Below are 12,493 nucleotides of genomic sequence, written 5' to 3' on the forward strand. Positions count from 1 at the left end.
CATTCCAATTCCACTACATTGCAGCAGTCTATGAGGATCCTGGAACCTGGAATCGGCTCCATTCTGAACATTGGAGGATTTTTTGAGGGACGTCACTGTAGAAACTGAACTGTCTAGAATGGAGAAGCTGCAGAGAGATCATCAAAAAATCCACTCCGATCTAGTCACCTCACCAGTGAATCAGCTAGAGTGGAGTGGATGGAATGAGGACCACAAAATATCCACTCCGATCTAGTCACTTCAGTAGTGAGCCGTCTAGAGTGGAGTTGAAAAAATGAGGCCTCAAAAAATCAACTCCGATCTAGACGGCTCACTAGTGAATCAGCTACAATGGAGTTGATTTTTTGAGAACCACAAAAAATCAACTCCAAACTAGATGCAACCATTCTGTGACACTTTGGAGTTCTGCTTCAAGGACCTGTGATGATGTCACAGTCATGTGATCAGTCACATGGGGGGAGAAGCAGGGTGGGGGCTTGTAGGAAGTGAAGGGTTTTCTGTGTAGGAAGCTGCGAAATGTAAGAGCTGAAGGGAGAAGTCTGCACTGGTGAGCGGTAATGGGGGAGCGGGGACTGTGTGATAGAGGGGACAGGACTCAGTCCTGGGGGGCACCGGGACTCTGCACATTAGGGTACAGCCGGCTCCACATGTAAGAGCTGAGGGGAGAAGTCTGCACTGGTGAGCGGTAATGGGGGAGCAGGGACTGTGTGATAGAGGGGACAGGACTCAGTCCTGGGGGGCACCGGGACTCTGCACATTAGGGTACAGCCGGCTCCACATGTAAGAGCTGAAGGGAGAAGTCTGCACTGGTGAGCGGTAATGGGGGAGCAGGGACTGTGTGATAGAGGGGACAGGACTCAGTCCTGGGGGGCACCGGGACTCTGCACATTAGGGTACAGCCGGCTCCACATGTAAGAGCTGAAGGGAGAAGTCTGCACTGGTGAGCGGTAATGGGGGGCAGGGACTGTGTGATAGAGGGGACAGGACTCAGTCCTGGGGGGGCACCGGGACTCTGCACATTAGGGTACAGCCGGCTCCACATGTAAGAGCTGAAGGGAGAAGTCTGCACTGGTGAGCGGTAATGGGGGGCAGGGACTGTGTGATAGGGGGACAGGACTCAGTCCTGGGGGGCACCAGGACTCTGCACATTAGGGTACAGCCGGCTCCACATGTAAGAGCTGAGGGGAGAAGTCTGCACTGGTGAGCGGTAATGGGGGAGCAGGGACTGTGTGATAGAGGGGACAGGACTCAGTCCTGGGGGGCACCGGGACTCTCCACATTAGGGTACAGCCGGCTCCACATGTAAGAGCTGAAGGGAGAAGTCTGCACTGGTGAGCGGTAATGGGGGGCAGGGACTGTGTGATAGGGGGACAGGACTCAGTCCTGGGGGGCACCGGGACTCTGCACATTAGGGTACAGCCGGCTCCACATGTAAGAGCTGAGGGGAGAAGTCTGCACTGGTGAGCGGTAATGGGGGAGCAGGGACTGTGTGATAGAGGGGACAGGACTCAGTCCTGGGGGGCACCGGGACTCTCCACATTAGGGTACAGCCGGCTCCACATGTAAGAGCTGAAGGGAGAAGTCTGCACTGGTGAGCGGTAATGGGGGAGCAGGGACTGTGTGATAGAGGGGACAGGACTCAGTCCTGGGGGGGCACCGGGACTCTGCACATTAGGGTACAGCCGGCTCCACATGTAAGAGCTGAAGGGAGAAGTCTGCACTGGTGAGCGGTAATGGGGGGCAGGGACTGTGTGATAGGGGGACAGGACTCAGTCCTGGGGGGCACCGGGACTCTGCACATTAGGGTACAGCCGGCTCCACATGTAAGAGCTGAGGGGAGAAGTCTGCACTGGTGAGCGGTAATGGGGGAGCAGGGACTGTGTGATAGAGGGGACAGGACTCAGTCCTGGGGGGCACCGGGACTCTCCACATTAGGGTACAGCCGGCTCCACATGTAAGAGCTGAAGGGAGAAGTCTGCACTGGTGAGCGGTAATGGGGGGCAGGGACTGTGTGATAGGGGGACAGGACTCAGTCCTGGGGGGCACCGGGACTCTGCACATTAGGGTACAGCCGGCTCCACATGTAAGAGCTGAGGGGAGAAGTCTGCACTGGTGAGCGGTAATGGGGGAGCAGGGACTGTGTGATAGAGGGGACAGGACTCAGTCCTGGGGGGCACCGGGACTCTCCACATTAGGGTACAGCCGGCTCCACATGTAAGAGCTGAAGGGAGAAGTCTGCACTGGTGAGCGGTAATGGGGGAGCAGGGACTGTGTGATAGAGGGGACAGGACTCAGTCCTGGGGGGGCATCGGGACTCTGCACATTAGGGTACAGCCGACTCCACATGTAAGAGCTGAAGGGAGAAGTCTGCACTGGTGAGCGGTAATGGGGGAGCAGGGACTGTGTGATAGAGGGGACAGGACTCAGTCCTGGGGGGGCATCGGGACTCTGCACATTAGGGTACAGCCGACTCCACATGTAAGAGCTGAAGGGAGAAGTCTGCACTGGTGAGCGGTAATGGGGGAGCAGGGACTGTGTGATAGAGGGGACAGGACTCAGTCCTGGGGGGCACCGGGACTCTGCACATTAGGGTACAGCCGACTCCACATGTAAGAGCTGAAGGGAGAAGTCTGCACTGGTGAGCGGTAATGGAGGAGCAGGGACTGTGTGATAGAGGGGACAGGACTCAGTCCTGGGGGGCACCGGGACTCTGCACATTAGGGTACAGCCGGCTCCACATGTAAGAGCTGAAGGGAGAAGTCTGCACTGGTGAGCGGTAATGGGGGAGCAGGGACTGTGTGATAGAGGGGGCAGGACTCAGTCCTGGGGGGCATCGGGACTCTGCACATTAGGGTACAGCCGGCTCCACATGTAAGAGCTGAAGGGAGAAGTCTGCACTGGTGAGCGGTAATGGGGGAGCAGGGACTGTGTGATAGAGGGGACAGGACTCAGTCCTGGGGGGCACCGGGACTCTGCACATTAGGGTACAGCCGGCTCCACATGTAAGAGCTGAAGGGAGAAGTTTGCACTGGTGAGCGGTAATGGGGAGCAGGGACTGTGTGATAGAGGGGACAGGACTCAGTCCTGGGGGGCACCGGGACTCTGCACATTAGGGTACAGCCAGCTCCACATGTAAGAGCTGAAGGGAGAAGTCTGCACTGGTGAGCGGTAATGGGGGAGCAGGGACTGTGTGATAGAGGGGACAGGACTCAGTCCTGGGGGGGCACCGGGACTCTGCACATTAGGGTACAGCCGGCTCCACATGTAAGAGCTGAAGGGAGAAGTCTGCACTGGTGAGCGGTAATGGGGGAGCAGGGACTGTGTGATAGAGGGGACAGGACTCAGTCCTGGGGGGCACCGGGACTCTGCACATTAGGGTACAGCCGGCTCCACATGTAAGAGCTGAAGGGAGAAGTCTGCACTGGTGAGCGGTAATGGGGGGGCAGGGACTGTGTGATAGAGGGGACAGGGCTCAGTCCTGGGGGGCACCGGGACTCTGCACATTAGGGTACAGCCGGCTCCACATGTAAGAGCTGAAGGGAGAAGTCTGCACTGGTGAGCGGTAATGGGGAGCAGGGACTGTGTGATAGAGGGGACAGGACTCAGTCCTGGGGGGCACCCGGACTCTGCACATTAGGGTACAGCCAGCTCCACATGTAAGAGCTGAAGGGAGAAGTCTGCACTGGTGAGCGGTAATGGGGGAGCAGGGACTGTGTGATAGAGGGGACAGGACTTAGTCCTGGGGGGGCACCGGGACTCTGCACATTAGGGTACAGCCGGCTCCACATGTAAGAGCTGAAGGGAGAAGTCTGCACTGGTGAGCGGTAATGGGGGAGCAGGGACTGTGTGATAGAGGGGACAGGACTCAGTCCTGGGGGCACCGGGACTCTGCACATTAGGGTACAGCCGGCTCCACATGTAAGAGCTGAAGGGAGAAGTCTGCACTGGTGAGCGGTAATGGGGGGCAGGGACTGTGTGATAGAGAGGACAGGACTCAGTCCTGTGGGGCACCGGGACTCTGCACATTAGGGTACAGTCAGCTCCACATGTAAGAGCTGAAGGGAGAAGTCTGCACTGGTGAGCGGTAATGGGGGAGCAGGGACTGTGTGATAGAGGGGACAGGACTCAGTCCTGGGGGGCACCGGGACTCTGCACATTAGGGTACAGCCGGCTCCACATGTAAGAGCTGAAGAGAGAAGTCTGCACTGGTGAGCGGTAATGGGGAGCAGGGACTGTGTGATAGAGGGGACAGGACTCAGTCCTGGGGGGCACCGGGACTCTGCACATTAGGGTACAGCCAGCTCCACATGTAAGAGCTGAAGAGAGAAGTCTGCACTGGTGAGCGGTAATGGGGGAGCAGGGACTGTGTGATAGAGGGGACAGGACTCAGTCCTGGGGGGCACCGGGACTCTGCACATTAGGGTGTCATGATCCCAATGGCAGGGGATCACAAAAATGACAAGCACAGATACAAACAAGCTCTAGGGCGATGGAACCTGAGCTGACCGCGACCCTAAACCTAACACACAAATAAAAGTAGCCGGGGAACGTGCCTACGATGATCCTAGACGTCTCGCTCCAGCCGAAGATCTAACTTCCCCTATCAGAAGAAACACAGACCTCTCTTGCCTCCAGAGAAATACCCCACAGCAAATAGCAGCCCCCCACATATAATGACGGTGAAATGAGAGGAAAGCACATACGTAGTATGAAAACAGTTTCAGCAAAATGAGGCCCGCTAAAGCTAGATAGCAGAGGATACAAAAGTGAACTGCGCGGTCAGCGAAAAACCCTTCAAAAAACCATCCTGAAATTACTTGAACTCATGTGCCAACTCATGGTACATGAAAAGCAATTTCAGCCCACTAGAGCAACCAGCAGCAGAGAATCACATATCTGCAGGCTGGACTAAAAACCAAATTAAGCAAAACACAAAACAGGAAAATCCAAACTTAGCTTGTCCAGAAGGTTCTAGGAGCAGGGAGCAGAGGTAACAAGACACACTGGATACATTGCTAACCGGCGAGGAAATGCCAGCAAAGCCAGGTTAAATAGGAAACTCCCATATGCTGATGGAACAGGTGGAACCCAGAAACCCAGGAAAGACAAGTCACCCAGTACCATCAGTAACCACCAGAGGGAGCCCAAAAACAGAACTCACAACAGTACCCCCCCCTTGAGGAGGGGTCACCGAACCCTCACGAGAACCACCAGGGCGACCAGGATGAGCCCTATGAAAAGCGCGAACCAAATCATCAGCATGAACATCCGAGGCAACCACCCAAGAATTATCCTCCTGACCATAACCCTTCCACTTGACCAAATATTGGAGTTTCCGTCTGGAAACACGAGAATCCAAGATCTTCTCCACAACATACTCCAATTCTCCCTCCACCAGCACTGGAGCAGGAGGCTCAAGCGAAGGAACAACAGGTACCTCATACTTCCGCAACAACGACCGATGAAACACGTTATGAATAGCAAACGATGCCGGGAGATCCAAACGAAACGACACAGGGTTAAGAATTTCCAAGATCCTATAGGGACCGATGAACCGAGGCTTGAACTTAGGAGAAGAGACCTTCATAGGAACAAAACGAGAAGACAACCACACCAAGTCACCAACAAGAAGTCGAGGACCCACGCGGCGACGGCGATTAGCAAACTGCTGAGCCTTCTCCTGGGACAACTTCAAATTGTCCACCACATGACTCCAAATCCGATGCAACCTATCCACCACCATGTCCACTCCAGGACAATCAGAAGGTTCCACCTGACCAGAGGAAAAACGAGGATGAAACCCCGAATTACAAAAGAAAGGAGAAACCAAGGTAGCAGAACTAGCCCGATTATTAAGGGCAAACTCGGCCAGCGGCAAAAAGGTAACCCAGTCATCCTGATCAGCAGAAACAAAACACCTTAAATAAGTTTCCAAGGTCTGATTAGTTCGTTCAGTCTGGCCATTCGTCTGAGGATGGAATGCAGACGAAAAGGACAAATCAATGCCCATCTTAGCACAGAACGTCCGCCAAAATCTAGACACAAACTGGGATCCCCTGTCAGAAACGATGTTCTCAGGAATCCCATGCAAACGAACCACATTCTGAAAAAACAGAGGGACCAACTCAGAGGAGGAAGGCAACTTAGGCAAGGGTACCAGATGAACCATTTTAGAAAAGCGATCACACACAACCCAGATGACGGACATTTTTTGAGAGACAGGGAGATCCGAAATAAAGTCCATGGAAATGTGCGTCCAAGGCCTCTTCGGGATAGGCAAAGGTGACAACAATCCACTGGCCCGAGAACAGCAAGGCTTAGCCCGAGCGCAAACCTCACAAGACTGCACAAAAGAACGCACATCCCTCGACAAGGAAGGCCACCAAAAAGACCTGGCCACCAAGTCTCTAGTACCAAATATTCCAGGATGACCTGCCAACGCAGAAGAATGGACCTCGGAGATGACTCTACTGGTCCAATTATCCGGAACAAACAGTCTCTCAGGCGGACAACGATCAGGTTTACCCGCCTGAAACTCCTGCAAAGCACGTCGCAAGTCTGGGGAGACAGCAGACAAAATCACCCCATCCCTAAGGATACCAGAGGGCTCAGAATTTCCAAGGGAGTCAGGCACAAAACTCCTAGAAAGAGCATCCGCCTTCACATTCTTTGAACCTGGCAGGTATGAAACCACAAAATTGAAACGAGAGAAAAACAGTGACCAACGAGCCTGTCTAGGATTCAGACGCCTGGCAGACTCAAGGTAAATCAAATTTTTGTGATCAGTCAAGACCACCACACGATGTCTAGCACCCTCTAGCCAATGACGCCACTCCTCAAATGCCCACTTCATGGCCAAAAGTTCCCGATTACCAACATCATAATTCCGCTCAGCCGGCGAAAACGTTCTAGAAAAAAACGCGCATGGCTTCATCACTGAGCCATCGGAGCTTCTCTGTGACAAAACCGCCCCCGCTCCAATCTCGGAAGCATCAACCTCAACCTGAAAAGGGAGCGAAACATCTGGCTGACGCAACACAGGAGCAGAAGAAAACCGGCGCTTAAGTTCCTGAAAGGCCTCCACAGCCGCAGGAGACCAATTAGCAACATCAGCACCCTTCTTAGTCAAATCCGTCAAAGGCTTAACAACACTAGAAAAATTAGTTATAAAACGACGATAGAAATTAGCAAAGCCCAAGAACTTCTGTAGACTCTTAAGAGATGTAGGCTGCGTCCAGTCACAAATAGCCTGAACCTTGACGGGATCCATCTCAATAGTAGAAGGGGAAAAAATATACCCCAAGAAAGAAATCTTCTGGACTCCAAAGAGACACTTTGAGCCTTTTACAAACAAGGAATTGGCCCGCAGGACCTGAAACACCTTCCTGACCTGCTGAACATGAGACTCCCAGTCATCAGAAAAAAACAAAATATCATCCAAATACACAATCATAAATTTATCCAGATATTCACGGAAAATATCGTGCATAAAGGACTGGAAGACTGAAGGAGCATTAGAAAGTCCAAAAGGCATTACCAAATACTCAAAATGGCCCTCAGGCGTATTAAATGCGGTTTTCCACTCATCACCTTGCTTTATTCGTATAAGATTATACGCACCCCGAAGATCAATCTTAGTGAACCATTTAGCCCCCTTAATGCGAGCAAACAAATCAGTCAACAATGGCAAAGGATACTGATATTTTACGGTAATCTTATTCAAAAGACGATAATCTATACAAGGCCTCAAGGAACCATCTTTTTTGGCCACGAAAAAAAAACCTGCTCCCAAAGGGGACAAAGATGGACGGATATGTCCCTTTTCCAAGGACTCCTTAACATAATCCCGCATAGCAGTATGCTCTGGCACTGACAGATTGAACAAACGACCTTTAGGAAATTTACTGCCTGGAATTAAATTTATAGCACAATCGCAATCCCTGTGAGGAGGAAGCGAACTGAGCTTAGGCTCCTCAAAAACATCCCGATAGTCAGACAAAAACACAGGAATCTCAGAAGGAGTAGATGAAGCGATAGAAATCGGAGGTGCATCATCATGAACCCCCTGACAACCCCAGCTTAACACAGACATTGATTTCCAGTCAAGGACTGGATTATGAGTTTGTAACCATGGCAGACCAAGTACTAGAACATCATGCAAATTATACAGTACCAGGAAGCGAATCACCTCCTGATGAACGGGAGTCATACGCATGGTCACTTGTGTCCAGTACTGAGGTTTATTCATAGCCAAAGGTGTAGAGTCAATTCCCTTCAAAGGAATAGGGACTTCCAGAGGCTCCAGACTAAACCCACAGCGATTGGCAAATGACCAATCCATAAGACTCAGGGCAGCGCCTGAATCCACATAGGCATCGACGGAAATGGATGATAATGAACAAATCAGAGTCACAGACAGAATGAACTTAGACTGTAAAGTACTAATGGCAACAGACTTATCAACCTTTTTTGTGCGTTTAGAGCATGCTGATATAACATGAGCTGAATCACCACAATAAAAGCACAACCCTTTTTTCCGCCTATACTTTTGCCGTTCACTTCTGGACTGAATTCTATCACATTGCATTATCTCAGGTGACGGTTCAGACGACACCGCCAAATGATGCACAGGTTTGCGCTCCCGTAAACGCCGATCAATCTGAACAGCCATAGTCATAGACTCATTCAGACCAGCAGGCGCAGGGAACCCCACCATAACATCTTTAATGGCCTCAGAAAGGCCATCTCTAAACTTTGCAGCCAGAGCGCACTCATTCCACTGAGTAAGTACCGACCACTTCCGAAATTTTTGACAATAAATTTCTGCTTCATCTTGCCCCTGAGAGAGGGCCAACAAAGCTTTTTCAGCCTGAATCTCTTGGTTAGGTTCCTCATAGAGCAAACCCAATGCCAGAAAAAACGATTCCGCATTAAGCAACGCAGGGTCCCCTGGTGCCAATGCAAATGCCCAATCCTGAGGGTCACCCCGCAGGAAAGATATAATTATCTTGACTTGCTGAGCAGGGTCTCCAGAGGAGCGAGATTTCAAAGAAAGAAACAACTTGCAATTGTTCCTAAAATTCAGAAAACGAGATCTATCTCCAGAAAAAAACTCTGGGACAGGAATTCTAGGTTCAGACATAGGAGCATGTACAACAAAATCCTGTATATTTTGAACCTTAGCGGCAAGATTATTCAGGCTGGAAGCCAAACTCTGGACGTCCATGATAAACAGCTGAGATCAGAGCCATTCAAAGATTAAGAGGAGGAGGAAGTAGCCAGGCTGCAATAAGGCTAGGCAGCAAACTCTGAGGGAAAGGGGAAAAAAAAAAAAAAAACTTCCTCAGACTACTTATCCTCCTACTTCAGCCAATACAATTAACACTTTGTGGGCCGGTTATACTGTCATGATCCCAATGGCAGGGGATCACAAAAATGACAAGCACAGATACAAACAAGCTCTAGGGCGATGGAACCTGAGCTGACCGCGACCCTAAACCTAACACACAAATAAAAGTAGCCGGGGAACGTGCCTACGATGATCCTAGACGTCTCGCTCCAGCCGAAGATCTAACTTCCCCTATCAGAAGAAACACAGACCTCTCTTGCCTCCAGAGAAATACCCCACAGCAAATAGCAGCCCCCCACATATAATGACGGTGAAATGAGAGGAAAGCACATACGTAGTATGAAAACAGTTTCAGCAAAATGAGGCCCGCTAAAGCTAGATAGCAGAGGATACAAAAGTGAACTGCGCGGTCAGCGAAAAACCCTTCAAAAAACCATCCTGAAATTACTTGAACTCATGTGCCAACTCATGGTACATGAAAAGCAATTTCAGCCCACTAGAGCAACCAGCAGCAGAGAATCACATATCTGCAGGCTGGACTAAAAACCAAATTAAGCAAAACACAAAACAGGAAAATCCAAACTTAGCTTGTCCAGAAGGTTCTAGGAGCAGGGAGCAGAGGTAACAAGACACACTGGATACATTGCTAACCGGCGAGGAAATGCCAGCAAAGCCAGGTTAAATAGGAAACTCCCATATGCTGATGGAACAGGTGGAACCCAGAAACCCAGGAAAGACAAGTCACCCAGTACCATCAGTAACCACCAGAGGGAGCCCAAAAACAGAACTCACAACATTAGGGTACAGCCGGCTCCACATGTAAGAGCTGAAGGGAGAAGTCTGCACTGGTGAGCGGTAATGGGGGGCAGGGACTGTGTGATAGAGAGGACAGGACTCAGTCCTGGGGGGCACCGGGACTCTGCACATTAGGGTACAGCCAGCTCCACATGTAAGAGCTGAAGGGAGAAGTCTGCACTGCTGAGCGGTAATGGGGGAGCAGGGACTGTGTGATAGAGGGGACAGGACTCAGTCCTGGGGGGCACCGGGACTCTGAACATTAGGGTACAGCCGGCTCCACATGTAAGAGCTGAGGGGAGAAGTCTGCACTGGTGAGCGGTAATGGGGAGCAGGGACTGTGTGATAGAGGGGACAGGACTCAGTCCTGGGGGGCACCGGGACTCTGCACATTAGGGTACAGCCGGCCCCACATGTAAGAGCTGAAGGGAGAAGTCTGCACTGGTGAGCGGTAATGGGGGAGCAGGGACTGTGTGATAGAGGGGACAGGACTCAGTCCTGGGGGGCACCGGGACTCTGCACATTAGGGTACAGCCGGCTCCACATGTAAGAGCTGAAGGGAGAAGTCTGCACTGGTGAGCGGTAATGAGGGAGCAGGGACTGTGTGATAGAGGGGACAGGACTCAGTCCTGGGGGGCACCGGGACTCTGCACATTAGGGTACAGCCGGCTCCACATGTAAGAGCTGAAGGGAGAAGTCTGCACTGGTGAGCGGTAATGGGAGAGCAGGGACTGTGTGATAGAGGGGACAGGACTCAGTCCTGGGGGGCACCGGGACTCTGCACATTAGGGTACAGCCGGCTCCACATGTAAGAGCTGAAGGGAGAAGTCTGCACTGGTGAGCGGTAATGGGGAGCAGGGACTGTGTGATAGAGGGGACAGGACTCAGTCCTGGGGGGCACCGGGACTCTGCACATTAGGGTACAGCCGGCTCCACATGTAAGAGCTGAAGGGAGAAGTCTGCACTGGTGAGCGGTAATGAGGGAGCAGGGACTGTGTGATAGAGGGGACAGGACTCAGTCCTGGGGGGCACCGGGACTCTGCACATTAGGGTACAGCCGGCTCCACATGTAAGAGCTGAAGGGAGAAGTCTGCACTGGTGAGCGGTAATGGGAGAGCAGGGACTGTGTGATAGAGGGGACAGGACTCAGTCCTGGGGGGCACCGGGACTCTGCACATTAGGGTACAGCCGGCTCCACATGTAAGAGCTGAAGGGAGAAGTCTGCACTGGTGAGCGGTAATGGGGAGCAGGGACTGTGTGATAGAGGGGACAGGACTCAGTCCTGGGGGGCACCGGGACTCTGCACATTAGGGTACAGCCGGCTCCACATGTAAGAGCTGAAGGGAGAAGTCTGCACTGGTGAGCGGTAATGGGGGAGCAGGACTGTGTGATAGAGGAGACAGGACTCAGTCCTGGGGGGCACCGGGACTCTGCACATTAGGGTACAGCCGGCTCCACATGTAAGAGGTGAAGGGAGAAGTCTGCACTGGTGAGCGGTAATGGGAGAGCAGGGACTGTGTGATAGAGGGGACAGGACTCAGTCCTGGGGGGCACCGGGACTCTGCACATTAGGGTACAGCCGGCTCCACATGTAAGAGCTGAAGGGAGAAGTCTGCACTGGTGAGCGGTAATGGGGAGCAGGGACTGTGTGATAGAGGGGACAGGACTCAGTCCTGGGGGGCACCGGGACTCTGCACATTAGGGTACAGCCAGCTCCACATGTAAGAGCTGAGGGGAGAAGTCTGCACTGGTGAGCGGTAATGGGGGACCAGGGACTGTGTGATAGAGGGGACAGGACTCAGTCCTGGGGGGCACCGGGACTCTGCACATTAGGGTACAGCCGGCTCCACATGTAAGAGCTGAGGGGAGAAGTCTGCACTGGTGAGCGGTAATGGGGGAGCAGGGACTGCGTGATAGAGGGGATAGGACTCAGTCCTGGGGGGCACCGGGACTCTGCACATTAGGGTACAGCCGGCTCCACATGTAAGAGCTGAGGGGAGAAGTCTGCACTGGTGAGCGGTAATGGGGGAGCAGGGACTGCGTGATAGAGGGGATAGGACTCAGTCCTGGGGGGCACCGGGACTCTGCACATTAGGGTACAGCCGGCTCCACATGTAAGAGCTGAAGGGAGAAGTCTGCACTGGTGAGTGGTAATGGGGGAGCAGGGACTGTGTGATAGAGAGGACAGGACTCAGTCCTGGGGGGCACCGGGACTCTGCACATTAGGGTACAGCTGGCTCCACATGTAAGAGCTGAAGGGAGAAGTCTGCACTGGTGAGCGGTAATGGGGGAGCAGGGACTGTGTGATAGAGGGGACAGGACTCAGTCCTGGGGGGCACCGGGACTCTG

General features: G+C 52.7%; 1 protein-coding gene across 1 annotated transcript in view; it reads left to right on the plus strand.

The window, feature by feature from the left end:
- Positions 1-468: 468 nt before the first annotated feature.
- LOC138667881 (zinc finger protein 585A-like) overlaps positions 469-12,493 on the plus strand; it is a 115,378-nt gene continuing 103,353 nt past the window's right edge. Inside the window, exon 1 of the mRNA XM_069755962.1 lies at positions 469-547. The gene's annotated coding sequence lies outside the window, so the exon portion shown is untranslated. The remainder of the gene's footprint in view (positions 548-12,493) is intronic.

Source organism: Ranitomeya imitator, chromosome 2 (genome assembly GCF_032444005.1).
Source record: "Ranitomeya imitator isolate aRanImi1 chromosome 2, aRanImi1.pri, whole genome shotgun sequence".
Lineage (NCBI taxonomy): Eukaryota > Metazoa > Chordata > Amphibia > Anura > Dendrobatidae > Ranitomeya > Ranitomeya imitator.